General features: G+C 40.2%; 1 long non-coding RNA gene across 1 annotated transcript; it reads left to right on the forward strand.

The window, feature by feature from the left end:
• Nucleotides 1-15,067: 15,067 nt before the first annotated feature.
• On the forward strand, nt 15,068-16,406 carry LOC307044877. Its single transcript, XR_013809718.1, has 2 exons — nt 15,068-16,037; nt 16,258-16,406. It is a non-coding gene; the product is annotated as an uncharacterized lncRNA (long non-coding RNA).
• Nucleotides 16,407-16,612: the final 206 nt, after the last annotated feature.

The following is a 16,612-nucleotide window of genomic DNA, read 5'->3' on the forward strand; positions in this document are numbered from 1 at the left end:
TCTCGCGCCCAGGCGTGTGGGCTACTGATAGCCGCGCTGTAAATCCAAAGGCATGTCGCTTTTACGCCCTTCTTTAAAAATATGTTATCACGCTGTTTTGGAGGGAGGTGTGGAGAGTAGAGGCAGCGAAGACCCCCTCATGCCTTTACTTCTTTTCTTGCTTCTGGTCCCTTTTTATGTACAGTACCTGTCTGATTTATCACTTTCTTTCATATGATTTTGCATGTCTTTCTTTTTAATGCTGATGCCATTGTCTTCCTATTTGGAACCAGAACAGAGTGAGTTCTTGGTGATTCTCCAAATAATACAGACATGAAATGTATGTTTTTTTTTACGTGTCTTAAAAGGTGCCTCCATATGAAATGTAATATTATGATTTATGTATTAGTCCATTGCCTTGAATACATGTACATCTTCAATTACTTGGTCAATCAGTCCCTGACCTACGATGAGATATACTATGTTTGGTTCATATTTATATTTTTCACAACATTGTCGTTTAATATTAATTTAACAATTTCTTCATCTTTATTTAAATAAAGGTTTAAAGAAAGTGTGGAGGCCTTCATCTTTTCTCAAATATTTTGAATGGACATGGTTTGAAAAAAGGCATAAACAAATTAGAGACAATAAGACCCCAGCTGCCTATTACAACAACAAACAGGAGAAAACTCCCTGCCTGGCTCGCACACGCACGCACGCACGCACGCACGCACGCACGCACGCACGCACGCACGCACGCACGCACGCACGCACACACACACACACACACACACACACACACACACACACACACACACACACACACACACACACACACACACACACACACACACACACACACACACACACACACACTGTCTGTGGTAGGGACAGCGATGGGCTCAGGACAGCTGCACAGCAGCCTCAGGTAGGACAGAGACTCCCATCCTCTTACACAAGGGACCAGCATTTTCTCGGCATCTGTCGCTACAAACACACACGCACAAACACACACACATACATACACAGAAACACACACACAGTCTTTGAACTTTTTTTTATTTTTCTTGGCTAACAACAAGCTTTTGTTTGAGCCGGCCACAATATGCTTCAAGTAGACAACTTTGCAACTTCAAATCTCCCCAACTCTCACATGTGCTGATCAGAGCATGTGTTACCCAGACAAAGGGGAGTTCTCTCTCACACACACACACTCCTCCCAACGCTCTTCAGTTGGCATGCGTTCGGCCCCGCGGCTGCTTGCTGCCAGGCTGGCTGGGCCTCGTCTTTTACCCAGAAGAGGCGCACAGCCGGAGCTCAACTCGTGGCCCGGGCCTGAAATAAGGCCTTCAGAGGTTTAGTCCCGCTGGTGTGTGTGTGTGTGTGTGTGTGTGTGTGTGTGTGTGTGTGTGCGTGTGTGTGTGTGTGTGTGTGTGTGTGTGTGTGTGTGTGTGTGTGTGGGTGTGTGTGTGGGGGTGTGGGTGTGTGTGTGTGTGTGTGTGTGTGTGTGTGTGTGTGTGTGTGTGTGTGTGTGTGTGTGTGTGTGTTTAATATTGCTGTATGTGTTGGCAGTGTTGTGACGGCCATCTGGTTATCTTGCCCCTCTAGGACCACACATAGCATTGCTGTTGTGTTACAGCTGCCGCAGCTATTTACAGGCCCACACACAAGCAGGGACACACACATACAGTGCGACCACAGCAGCCACCCATATATGTACACACACCCATACACTCATGAATACACAGGGAGAGGCAAACTCTACTCTCTGAGCCATATTGCATAGAAATATAGAAATGCACACACACAGGCCTGACTTAAAATGTACTATAGGTGCACAAATATACCTGCACACACACAGATGCAGGAGCTAAGACACCCCCCCCCCCACACCCACCTTACTTTGCTGCCCTACATTCTGCTCGCTTCATTGTCCATATTCTTCTGTAATTTATGAAAATGTGATGTGCTGTTCATGCTGCTATGTGATCCAGGGCCATCTAATGTTCCCAGCCACCTGCTCAGTGTTTGGAGTCAGGGTCTTAATGCGACAGTGTGGGCGACGCCGGACTGAGCGGGAGCAGAACAGCCAGTGAATCATCGGGCTTCAAAAAGTGAGAAATAATTTAAAAATAAGAGGATTTTGTGTTAGGTCATTGATTGTGGCTAATAGAGCAGTCGGCACTTGTGATTTCTTTCTTTGGTTTCCGCGAACGTTCTTTTGTTCCACTCTTAGCTATCGCTACTGTATCTTCACTTTTCTTTTTTACTTAAAAGTGATACTTTAGAGTTTATTTTTGGGGTTTGGCTGCCAATACAGCATGTTGTGTGAGTTGATTTGGCAGCCAACAAAAGGGTGGAAGGTTGTTTAACTTTGGTGACTTTTGGCTGACTCGTTTCCTTTAGAGTTCCTAGAACAGGATTGTTTTCCCTAGCAACACTTTTTCGTTAACAGGATATTGACGGTCATGTTTACATAGTTACTTCAGATCTTAAAGTGCAGTTCCCTGGATGGAGGATGTCTAACCCAAAATGAAAATACCATTCAACAAGAAATTCAGTAATTTGTCTGTACTGTCCATTCAGTGCTTTTGTACTTTCCAACAGAGAGGGAGTTCAGATAAAGATTTAAAAGGAGCCCTATTTTGCAAATGTTCAGGTCCATATTTGTATTTTGTGTCTCTACTGCAGTGGTTGCGTTAGACTTTTTTGTTGTCCGTCATTTTGACGGACAGGATCGTAAAATTTCCGTCATAATCCATTATTACCCGTCATTTTCTTTTTCATGTTTTAAGACCTGTTAAGCCCCAAATACCCCACGACACTCTGTCTCAGGGCTTCTTAATATTAAAAAAACTATGAATGTGTCATACCCTCCTAACGGGAAGAAACTAAGCTAACTGATGATACGAATCATTTTTACCGAAATAAAACACAAGTCTCACAAGAAGGGTCTAAGTGAGCCCTGAGCGAAAATATGCTAACGCACTTAGCACAAAACTCTAGGTATAAATCGATCTATATACTTATCGGATCTGCACAAACAAGCTTAGCTAACATGCTGAGATTCCACAGATTATATAAATATAAGTATCATCACTGAGCGATCTGAACTCGCGACAGGGGAATCAAATACAGACAACACACGACGTAGCTTTAGGTAGCCAAACACGGAGATATGCTCACCTTTAGCTGTTATTCTGATCAAAAGTCGTGTTCAATGGCATTAAAACGAGAAAAACGCGGCTGAAAGTTAATCCATAGGTTAATCCAATGTGTCTGTCGCTTTGAACAAATTATTGATAATCCATAATTCCATTTTTATGTAAAAATCGGAGAATTAATAATGGTAGCCACCAGAGTGTATCAAAGCTTTTGGTTTTGGCTACGCGTCACTCTCACTCCTTATTTGGTAACGTGAAGGCTTGCGTGATCTGTGATCTTGAATAGCGTTCAAGGAACAGGCTCGTGCTTGGCCCACTGGTATTGTTTGTTTATTTATTTTGAAAATTAACTAACAACACCGTGCTGTCATATAGCAACTGCTAAACTACTGCAGCAAAAAAATCCTGGAGGTAATCAACGAGGTCAAATACAAGACTAAACAATAGCAACTTAATACGCACACACTCGCCACCAACTGGACAGGGGTGAGACTTATTAAATAATAGTTACAGTAGAGTACAGTAGATCGCCCTCAGTCGACCTGGCCACTAAGGATGTAATATAATGTGGGCCGCTGGTGGACATTTTGGTGCTGTTCCGAGTTGTGTTCTAATCTGTCAAAATGATGGACTGCTTTCAGATTTTACCGTCATTCTTGGAAAAATATTCGGTTAACGCGACCTCTGCTCTACTGTGACGTGTTTCCATGCTTTAATGTTAAAACATTTCTTTATCTTTCTGATACTGCCTGCAGCAAATCTTTTCACTCTTCGAAACCGCTAGCCAATAGAACGTTATGATGTCACTATCTCGTGGAAATTAACAAAGCAGTCTAATCAAGGTCGAAGCTGTGGGGGGATTGATGTTTTCGAGGGGAACTTTTTGCCTTTGCAGACCATTTATATGCACAAAACCCGATATAACTAACTACAGGAAGGGCAAACCTACAAAAAAGTGTTATGTCTTACTAAAGGAGTGGACCTTGGAACTGTTGAACTCTCTGTGTTAAAAGGCTACTGGATGGATTCATTTTTTTTTTTTTTAAATATGTTTTGTTTCTTAATTGAGTTATGCATGACACACATCTTAGGACACAAACGCTTGACACCAGAGACAAGGTATACATTTAAAAAAGGTTTTCGTCAACAGGTTGATAAAAAAAAATACAAAAGAACAAAACACGCTCACTTGGATAATCCAAAAATACTAAACACAAAAAACTTGATCAGTGGATACTTAGATGAAAGGAGATGAGTGCAGGCTTGGCTTGACCATACAACAACAAATTGGATTATACTATACACAAGGTAAGGAGGAAAGTGAAGACAATAAGGGTGGGGTTGACAATCACTGAGGCGGGAGAGACAAAGGCAGGACGTTTAGTTACTTGAAATCACAGGGAGAGGTTACTTCAAAATAAAACAAGGAGTCTTGAGACAAGACACTGGAGTCTGGACATGTCTTGAACTAAATAAATAAACTTAATTTAAATGCCTGGACACCACATCTTGTTTGACTTCTTGTATCGAAATCTTGTTGTAAAATGTGGTTTTGCTTTCTAAATTGTTCTTTCTGAAAAACATTTTAGGATGATATTAACTATTGATTATTATTACCGTTTCACCGTAGAACAGATACAGTATTAGGCAGAGTTCTATACAACTGGTAAGGAATAGACTGGTAGGGAGAGTCAGATTGTCACGGTTTGAATAAAATACTTCTATTTGTGTTCTAGGTATCTTTGGATATCTTTTATTCTAAGTAAGCCACAGAAGCTATACTTTGCTTTTACTATGGCCTTTTACCTTCGACTGTGATGTTCAGTTCTTCGCTGCAGAGCCCAAGTGTCAAATTAGTGGATGTTTTGCTTAGAGGGATCTACAAGTATGACAAAAGTATTGGATCATTTGTATAATTGTTTTCTACCTTGGTTGGATGCACATCATCCGCCTTTTCTGATGGTCTTACTATTATGGTTTCAGTTGCAGACTTTTTAATATAGCATCTAAATTGTATCGTGTAGGTGTATTGTATTATACAAGTACATTGCATTGTCCCCACACCATTTCAGACAAAATGAAGGCAAATCATTTTTAATTGGAGGGCGGGATTGCTGATAGCTACACAAACTAGAGGTATTTCTTCTGGTCGTGTTCAGTTTCAGTTGTCTGCCTGTACAATAATACCCCATAAAATTAACATTATGATTGAGCTATCATATAATGGCTGAACATCCCAGTGAGTGGATATTCTCTCTTCCCAGGGATGAACGTCCATTTGATTAGAGGAGATATGTGGACTGAGCGGAGGGATAATAGCCCGACCAAAGGAATCATCATGCGAAATGAAACGTCTCACGCTTCCTCTGACACACACTGGAAGCAAATGGTGTAAAGCCAAGGGCATATCGATTTTCAGCTTTATCATATTCCTACTCCTCTGTGTTTTCCTTGCTCCATAGCTGTGACATTTCTTCCAGTTACAGTCTACCCTGGACACTGGAAACATGCCAAAAAGAGGGAAATACACTAGTGGCCTTGTCAAAACTCATGAATCTCAAAAGTTTTGAGGAAATCGTAGCAGCCTTGTGGTTCAAGAAATCAACCCCTAAACGACATTCAATACCCAAGTTAAATAAGTTACAGCAAGTCTAAAGGCCCATTTTCCTCCCCTAGAAAAATGTTCACAAGTATAGACTATAACCAGGACCATACTTAGTAGGTAATGTCATGTTAAACGCCAACGACTATTCTTTGGTGTCTGGTCGTACATTTGTGGAAACGGTTAGGGGTGTAATAGGAGGACTCTTTAGCATAGTATTTCTAAATCCTGGCTAAAGGAATAGTTCACGGTGTGTCCTTCATTGAAAGTGTTATTATTTTGGGGCGACTGTGGCTTCAATCAGAAAGTTGTTGATTTGATTCCAGCGACTGCAGTCAACATGTCGATGTGTCCTTGAGCAACATACTTGTACAAACGGTGTGTGAATATGTGTGCATTTGAGCTTCCTTGCCTCTGTATGAATGGGTGAATAATGACTTGTATAAGTGCTCTGAGGAGTTGTACAGACTTGAAAAAGCGCTATCTAAATGCAGTCAAATTACCATTTAATATTTTTGGATCATGAGCCTGCTAGTCTTTGTCATGGCAATCTGACTTTTTTTGACTTACTTTGAGTAACTTAAGAGCATTGGGAAACCTGTTTTCCACAAATGAAATTACAGCTACCCGGCTTAACAGTAGACAGCAATTACATGCACACTGATTTTTTTACTTTAGTGTAAATGTGACAATTTATCATGGAGTAAATGTTAGGCCCCAGTTTAAACCCCTTACCCTAACCCTAATGTGCAGCAATACATATGTGGATGAACACAACAGTGTAAGCCTATTCCTAGAAGAAAAAACGCTATGGTTACATTTGTGCTTTTGGTGGAAAATGATCACCACCTTCTGCTTGAGAGCCAGTAGGATTTGTGTATTATACTCCTCCCCCACAGCCATCATGACACACACACACACACACACACACACACACACACACACACACACACACACACACACACACACACACACACACACACACACACACACACACACACACACACACACACACACACACACACACACACACACACACACACACACACACACACACACACTTCTATGTCCATACTATTATCAATTTTTCACGTTGAATTGCTCTGTTATGGTAATCGTCGAAGGCTTGCCATGGGATGATTACTCACAGCTGACTTCAGAAGCTTCTCCATCCTCTCTCCCGCCGTTCTCCTGCTGGCTCTTAATGCACTATTAACCCATTCCTGCTTATTAATTCCTTCCCAGTCATTGCAAGGCGTCCACTCCATGATATCTGTCATCATTCCATGCCTATTAGCTCCTTGGCCAACAGTTATTCCTAGCATGCCGCCACACCTCTTCATCCTCCCCTCCCTCTCCTAACAGTCTGTTTAAGGAAGTGTAATTGCTGCAGGGGGGGGGGGCTCAGTTAGAATGAATTTCAGATACTGCCACTATGAGGCCGGGTTGCAATTGTGTTCCCGTCGCTCTTGCGTGATTATAGCGTCCATTAGCCCTCATGGCACTTGTGCTTTTGTATTGTCGCCGGTTACATTTACTGTTGTTCAATTAGGCCATAGCTGTGATGCAAGGTTGTTCGTTTAGTTTTCTGGACAGAGCTAGAGTGTCTTTGTTTTTGCAAGCTTTCAATTGTCTTTTCAAAATGTATGTAAAATGTCAGATTATATAAAAGCATTGGCGAACTTGGTAAACAGCTCGAGGCAAATTTAAATACATGGACACTGATTTCCTTGATGTAAATGTGATAAGTTATTGTGGAATATGTGTTAGGCCCTAGCTTTTGACCTCTAACCCTAACCATCACCCAGACCTACAGCAACACATGTGCTTCTGAACACAACAATTTAAGCTTAATCCAAAAGAAATACAAGAAAACATCTTTCAAAAGTAGGCTTTTAACTGTCCTTTGCAAATGTTAGTAAAGTGGCATGATTATATAAAGCACTGGTTTTCGAGGAGAAATTGATCCACTGACTGAATTATAGGCAACCTTGGCAAACCTGTTTTCCACATTAAATTACTGTTTACTGGCTTAACAGTAAGCAGCCAATATATACAGTACACACTGATTTATTTCCTTGATGTGAGTGTGACCAATTAGATTGGAATAGATTGTAGGCCCTACATTTTAACCTCTAACCCTAACCCAGAATTACACCACTACATGTGCTTATTAAAACAACAGTTTAAATCTAATCCTAAACATGCCCGAAAATGTTTTTCTTGCAATATTATATAAAAACATTGGTTTTCGAGGAAATCTTGGTCCACTGACTGAATTCTAGAGCTTTTTACATTATCCCAACTTAGTTTTTTGGGTCTAACTGTTTTGATAAACATGGCATTGGTAACCAATGATTCTAAAATAATTTGTAATGTCCAGTGCTTTTCATGGTGGATTACTGCTGTCATTGGTGTATCCATTTGGACCTTTTCTGGACAGGGATTCTCTCGGAGTACTTTGTGTTCCCCTGCTATAAATCCTAATGGAGCGCTCTTGGATAAAGAATAGGAATATTCCTCACAGTGGATCTTGGCAGCAGGCTCTGGAACCGCTGCTTGTGTCAGGGCCTGTGGTTTTGGACGGTCCCGAGACATATGGAGGAATGCTGGAATCACACAAAGCCCTTTAGCTCGCCCGGCTCAACCGCACATCGTCTCTGGTTTCCTTAAGACCACAATAAAGTGGAGCGGTAGCGCTAAGTGTGGTCTTTTTGATGGAACTTTTACTGATTTTTATACAGGCTGGTTGCACATGACTCCACAGCCATCAATCAATCAAAAGCGTTTTTTTTCGCACAAATGTTAGTCCCAAAGCAAACTTGACCACGAGTGGCGTAAAAGTGCCAGAGCAATGAAAAACGTAATTATAAAGACAGCTGTTACTGCAAATGATCTAAGACAATAACTACAGACTGTAGCAACCAAGATCTAATGGTTGTGTTGATATTATAGGATTGTGCAGTCTACACAATCCAATTGTGGCTGAAACCAAGAAAACACTATAAGACGAAGATATATCTCAGATAAGTCCAATACAGCTTTCAGAGTGAAATGCTTATGACTTGGTGAAACATTAAGCTATGGCTTTCATGGTAAGATCGACTGATCTTAACTTTTCTCAGATGGTGCTGTCTCATATGTCTGGAAGGCTCAAAAAAGCAGTGGCAGAAGTTTATATGAGGGGTACTAACATTGGCTGATTAACCCCATTACAGGGCCAAAGCGCAACGTTATACTGTTGGGCTATTTTTTAGCCTCACAACCTACTGCCTACTCATTGATGATTTTCCAGTATGCCAATGAGCAATGGGGCATTTGAATAACAACGATATGTAGTTGGTAATCTATCCTTAGGTCTGTGAGCAAATTTCCCCTCTTTTCTGGCAAAAAAGGCACCTGCTCCAAGCGTTTTAATCAAAGAAACAGTGCTAACCCTAGCTTCTTCTTTTTTTATGATATTGATGTCTTAACAAATTAATACTGCTGTTGTATAACAGACTAGCTCTGCCCCCTTGGATTTTATTATCTGTTTGTGCTACTATTTATTTGTTTGCCATTGTTTTTTTTACCATGAAAAACCACCTGATGATGCTTGCTTTGAAATGTTGTATTAATGAGGTTCACCGCTCAGTATGACATCTGTAGGATGAACGTACGGTGATGAAGTTTAACATTCACCCTTAGCAACATCCAGGGTTCGCTCAGCCGGTCTGCTCAAACAAATTGGTGTTTTGGACTGTGTTCTGTGGTCAAAAGGACACAGGACCTTAGGCACTGGAGCGTACACAGGCATGGTTCAATAACGGGGCTTTTGCAACCCTAATTCTATTTTTCACCTCATTTTTTATTCTAAATGATTGAGAATATAAAATGACTACATTGTCACAAAGCCAAATTACATGTTATGTGATCATTTAGTAGTTGTGAATGATCAAATGGGGATAAGGACGTTAACTAAAAAAGACAACAATATTATAAAGAGTTGAAAAGGACAGACTCCGAGAGACATTTAAATCCTACCTTAGAACATTTCAGACACAGCCACACCCTCATTCTGACATCGGAAAGTTTGAGAATCTGTCTCAAGCTCTATGATCTGCATACTGAGGCCTTAAAGTTAAGAGCCTGCACATCTGCAAACCCTGTAGTTCTATTCATCAGTCCATCCTTTTGACTGTAAGCCATGTTAAATCTTCTTGGATTGACACAATCACAGACTTGGGCCTGTTTGGTAAAGGACTGTGAGCTCTGGTCTAACTTTTGCTGGGTTTTTAAAGAGTGAAGTAGATCTGTACTGTACTTGCATTTAAGCCCCATTACTATGAGACACAGCTGAACACCATCCATTGTATCATTGCCGGGCCCTCCTCCTCGCAGTTCCCTTTCTAACTTTCTATCTTATTCAATACTAACCCTGACAATTTGGCATTCACACCAATTTGCAATTTCACAAGTCCGCTAATAACTCCGGCCTTTTATTGCATTAGAAATTTCACCGCTCTGCCATGGAAGTCATAGCCTAGCTGTTCTCTCGCTAATGTGCTAGCCCCCTTTGATTTCCAGTTGCATATATCAACCTGCAATTACAGGACCTGGTCTGGAAACTGTCAAGCGTGACTGCAGAGGTATTGGAGTTATTGCAATTACACTCAGGTAATTGAGCTGCCATGCGTGAAGATGTTAAACGCTGTGTCTATAGTGGGAGTCCAGGTCACCATTGTCTCACTCCATTTCACTCCTTTTCTCAGAGTCACACACTTTGTTAAACACTACCTTTTTATACAATAAACCATGAGAAACACTATGTGAGCCGAGATTTATTCAGCAGTATTTGATACATGAAATACATTGGCATAATGAAAAAGCTATAGTATCCTTCACACTGATATAAAGAAAGATTTGATGCTTTTGGAACATGTCAAAAGATTACTTGTCATTTAAAGCTGACATAACATTGTTAAAATAAAAATGACTTTCTTTGCATCTATTTATTAAAACATGTCGATTTTGTAGCTTTGTACAATTTGTAAATATTTCCATTTCATTTTTTAGTGCCTTCTCTGCTACTACTGCTGAACACAGATCTCCCGCCTTTATTTTTTACACAAGATGCTATTGAAATAAAACACACAGAAGTCAAGGAAGGTAGAGATCATAATTTTTTCTTGCAGAGAACGTAGAATGAAACCATCCATGTTATTATTGTTGCAATGACAGGAAATAACCTCTTATCCTTAAACTTAACCAGGAAGGTTAACCCAGATGTTAGCCTTAAACAGGACATATTATGCTCATTCATATTTCAGTTTGTCTGCCTCTACTGTGACATGTTAAAAAAATGGTTTATTTTTCTCATGCAGCACCAGTCTACTCTGATTGGTTAACCGTTTAGAGCTGTCCAGCACCTAAGCCTATAACATAAAATATGTTGGATTGCTAGCCAATAGCAACGCAAGTCTTGCATAGTGATGTCACTATGTAACAGAAGTGAACAAAGGAGTACAATTAAGGCGTTTCAGGCAGGGGGGGAGTGTGTGGGAGAGAAAATCCCTCTGGAGGGAACTTGGGGATTTTACCTTTTGCAGACCATTTACATGCACTAAAACCTATATTACACATTACAGGAAAGGTAAAACCTAAAAGAACACAAAGGGCCTCTTTAATGTATTGTGATCAAACTCTTCCTATTTTGTTTTGTAACTTGTTTCCCTCATTTCAACTCATTGTAATGTATTTTTGCATCTCATCTTGTTCTGTTAGGCACTTTGGTCTGCATCCTTGCATGAAAGGAGCTATACAAGGTACTATTATAACTATCCTTACATGAACCCCGACGTGTACAGTTGTACATCCTCTTACTTGAGCCCCAGTGTGAGAGAAGAAGTTGCTTAGCTCAATACTTTCCCCTGTGAGGCTATCACTGCTGAAGAGTCCTCCTATCAGCTGGATTCTGTCGACTTCTATCTCCCCACTTCTCTCCCGTTCCACTACCCGCATGAACCTGCCTTTACCTTGTCGACACATCTCTTTTGCCAGCTTCTCTCTCCTCTTCTCTCCCTCTTCCTATGTGTGCCTCTGTCGTTCAGTCTGTCTATATACACTGACCCTGTCCTCATTACCGTCACAACACTGCAGCAGCTGGTTGCCTGTGTCACCGCCGCCATTGTCGATTCCTCACTTGTTCCCACTCTCACCCACTTAACGAAGTGAGGTGGAGAAAGAGGGAGAGATAGAGGAAACAGGTGGAAAGAGTGATAAGGAAGAGAAAAGACAAAAAGTGAAAGTCACAGAAAATGAAGGGTTCTTCAAAGGTGTTTAATTATTGTGTCGGTTTTAAACATTTCTTCATATGAATATTTTGGTATTCTCTACTGACAAAACACAATAGTTATTTAACCAGAAGTCAATGTTTTTAACTTGCTGTCATCTCTCAACAGTATCCATGGAAATATTGTCCTTCATAATAACTACGAACTGAGTCCAGGTAGCCATGATGACTGAGCAGACAAAGGAAAGAGCGCCGCTTAGTGAAACTTCACCAACAGAAAACAGATGTTACCATGGCGCCTACACTCTGATTGGCAGGTGTGATTGAGTGAGGGAAGGGCAAAAACAGCACTGTGGTGAATGCTTTACTGACCATGATTAGGAAAACGTTTCAAATTCAAAGGAAACTGACAATCCAGAATAAAGCTTCAACTATTTTAATTCTGCTGTTTGGTGCGCGTTTCAGCACTGTCAATATGTTCCTAAAAATGTATTTTTTTGTATTTTGCATGACTGGATTAAACAATGGAGCAGCATTGTCCAAGCAAAGACTTCTAAAAGCATTGTGTAAAATCTTTATTTTAGTTTGTGAGGAGCTTGGTCACCGTTGGTCGTTGTTCCCAACCTGTGAAACAAAGGATTGAACATGTATAACAATTATAATAGCACACTCTAACAAAGTATGGTAACACTTTATATTAAGGTACACAAATTAACCATCAACTAGTTGTTAATTAACATGCATATTAGCAGTATATTGGCGCTTTATTAGTCATTATAAAACCATGACCATATTCTACAAGAAATAAGCCATTAGTTGAGAGTTTTTCCTCAATAACCCTCTAATTAGTGCTTATTTGTTGCAAGTAAGGAAGTTGTTGTACATGAGTTTTGGTCTCAATATGCTCTGCTCAATAAGGGCCTAATAAGGCAGTAGTACCACAAGAATAGTAATTCTCCCATAATAACAGTTAACAAATATGATCTATTCTTATGTATCAAGACATGAAACTAAAACTGTTAATTGTGTCTAAATAACTCAAAATGAGTTATTTATATCTAAGAACATGTTCCCTATTTTAAAGTGAAGTCTTGTTCATAACCAATAAGCTACTAGTTTGACCTCTAATTAGACCCTCCAGAAAAACGCGGGCTAAATTCCTTGATTATGCGGACTAAAATCCTTGATTATGCGATTAAACATGCAGGGTTTTATGTGATTTTATGCGGTGAAATTGCGGGAAGTTGCGAAATATGCAGAAAGTTGCGAAATATGCTAAATATGCGGGGGAAAAATAATAACAATGTTTTAAAATATTGGGCTGTCTTATTTATTCTCTCTCATACACAACCTGCCACTAACGTTAAACCCCTTTACTATTCAATTAAACACATTCAATATTTATTTATTGCAAAAGCAATTGGGCTATTTTAATCTCACACACACACACACACACCCCCCCCCCCCCCCACACACACACACACACACACTTCTCCGCCTCATTCTGTTTTCATTTACTCGTTCGTTATCTGACCAGCTTCAATCTTGTAGGCTACTCACTTCGTTTCTTGTAGCCCTCGAAAAGGTTTTGGAGGTTGATGCCTCGGTGAACGTGAGTTGTTTGGCTTTCTTGTCCGCAGCAGCAGAAAGCATTTTCGAATCTTTGAATGAATCAAAGTGGGTCGTCACCGTCGATTTTCTCTTATGCTCCAACACACAGTTGCACGGGGTGCAGAATAGTTTCCCCCCACTTTTTGCCCGGTCTTTAGTAGAAATGTTCGTCGGTAAATGAGATGGATTAGATTTTTTCATCTTGGTGTTTTCTCTATCGTGTGAGCTCCACACGTTCACTCTATACAGTGTTGTTTACATTCTGTGATGCGCGAGCTGATGACGTCACGTCAAGACGAGTTCACTTTTTTTCCCCTCAACTTTGTGTGGAAAAATGCGGGGATTATGCGGCCTTTTGATAAATATGCAGCCTTTTAAAAATCTGCGCCATTTTGTTGATTATGCGGTAAATTCTGCGATCGCAGAATCGCGTTTTTCTGGAGGGTCTATCTAATTAGGTATTTCTATCAAATAATATGTTCCCTATTTTAAAGTGAAGTCTTGTTCATCACCAATACGCTAGTAATTTAACTCTAATTGTCCTGAACAGGTTCCCTATTCTAAAGTTGCCTCCTCTTCACACTTTGTAAATACATTATAAAACACGACTACTGAAATTAACCTCAACAGTACATGAACAAAGTAGGCACACGTTGAAATATCTGTTATTAATGAACCACTAAAGAGAGGTTCAGACACATACCAAAACATGTCAGGTTTCTCCAAGGCTGAGAACACACATGCAGCCTGTACCTTTTTAATAAAAACAGATTTTTAACAGATTGTATGAATTTGTGATCATACTGTGTGACCTGCTTGTATGTACTTACATAATAGGTGTACTGTTCTCTCTATGTGTTGTACTGTCTCAGTGTGAACATAGATTAAACAGTCAGCCAAACTCTTTTGAGAGCCAGGGAATGAGCAGCCATGCTCCTTTATTGACTTATTAGCAGTCCACAGACATTCACACGGAGTGAAACAATAAAAAAAGAAGTTACAAGGCACTTAATGATCTCATACATGCAAGTGTAACATACACAGATTAACACATGGGACCGCTAAGTGCAAACAAGGTAAATAAAGCTAATGCTAGATTTGCAATAAGCATGTACAGCAGTGACCAAATTCTCATCCGGCCCGCACGACGGGGGTGACTGTGGTGTTGGCGGAGTGTTTTTTTTTTACAACGTCTCGTGAGTAAGGTTCAGTACCGGAGTCCAACAGAGAGGCAGCAGCTGCGGGTCAGTAGACTGCGAACTGCGAAACCTTCCCTGCCTTGAAGAATAATTGATCCTTCATAGAGAGGCGAAGTCCCTCCCCTTCCGGGAGCCTCCATGGGACCCCGGAAGCGGAAAATTATACATTGAAGTCAATGGAGAGAGAAAAGTTATCTTTTGATCCCGTTTGAATTGTGCCACGAATGACACATATGATGTTTGTCAATCTTAAACAATCATTTCCATGCAAAAAAAGTCACAGTTTGTCGTAAAAATGCTGAAATATAAGACTATGAATAATACGCAACTAGAAAGACTACAAATCCCAAATGCATTCTGGGTCGCGTAAGTGATGTCATAGGCGATAATGCTCCAAGACTGGTTGTGACTCGCAAAGCAAAGAGGAAGAAGAAGACTGATTTATTCCCTCCAATAAATATAAGAGATTGCTCCAATAAATTCACTTTTACAAGATGCCTGTGTGCTTTGTACGAGGTTGTAATCACAAAAGAGATCATACCACTTGCTCGTTCTATCGCTTCCCGTCTGATGAAAGGACCAGGAGTCGTTGGACCAAACATATCAGGTAATATACATGTTTTGCATGGAACATAGTCAAGTTAGCTACCTAGCTAGTAGCGAGCATGTTAGTTAGCATTATGTTACATTACTTAGCCTTGTCATTTGTATTAGCCTTAACATGAAGTAAACCAAAATGTTAAACAGTAAGAGTAGTCATGATGGTAAGTATTTTGTGAAACATTTGAAGAGTAGCCTATCGCCCCCTCCACCAGGTGCTAAGGGGGCGGGAGGTAGGCTAACGCCACATTAGTATCAGCGATCTTTTCTACTTAATGCTATCTGCACAAATGGTTAACATTGACCATTAAAAGATCAGGCAGTTCAGGGAGAGTCGAAGGAAGGAAGGCAGGCAGCTTTGCATGACATTCTTCTGGACGTGTTTCATTGTGATGATAGTGAGAGTGAGTCAATCTGTTTGTTGGAAAGACAGTAGTTGAGTGATTACTGAGAGAAAATTATTAAAAGAGATAATTATTCAGTGTTGTTACTTTAAAGTGTTGTTACTGACCTTTTTCTCTTTTATTTTCTTTACCTCACCTGTAACTGCTGAGACCCTGAGGAACATGCACACTGGTCTGACCTGCTCTGGTAACCTGATTTCCACTGTACGTAATAGTATTTGGTTATGGTATATTATTTATATACATCAAAGGCACAATGCACCCCTCAGAGACACACATGTATTGAGTGTGATATTTTGCATTGGTCATGTGAAATCATCTTTACACACTAGAAAACTGTAGGAGCGGCAACTTGTTTTGAAATTGAATTTTTAATATCCGATAATAAAGTTGATCTGTTTTCTTTATTCTTCTCTCTTCCCAGCTCCATCCATCACCATTCTCTGTTCCTGCAGGTCCTGCTTGCTAATCAATGCTCATATTTTTTTTACACAATTACAAATAAAGTCAATGTATTGTATGACATGAAGTTGTGCTTCATTCTGAGTCAATAATAAATTCATTCTGCCTTCAGCTGCAAAATTATTGTGGACTGCACCGACATCCATGTAGCAGCCCCCCCCCCCCAGTAAGATGAACCAAGCAAAGCTGACATACTCAACATACAGCTGTGCTCTTAAGTTTACATGAAGAATTTGTGAAATATTGGTAATAACAGGTTTAAATGATTATTAGTAATTAATTATATAATTTTCTCATCGTAGATGAGCAGATGAGAA

The sequence above is a fragment of the Notothenia rossii genome, assembly GCF_949606895.1.
Source record: "Notothenia rossii genome assembly, chromosome: 6".
NCBI lineage: Eukaryota > Metazoa > Chordata > Actinopteri > Perciformes > Nototheniidae > Notothenia > Notothenia rossii.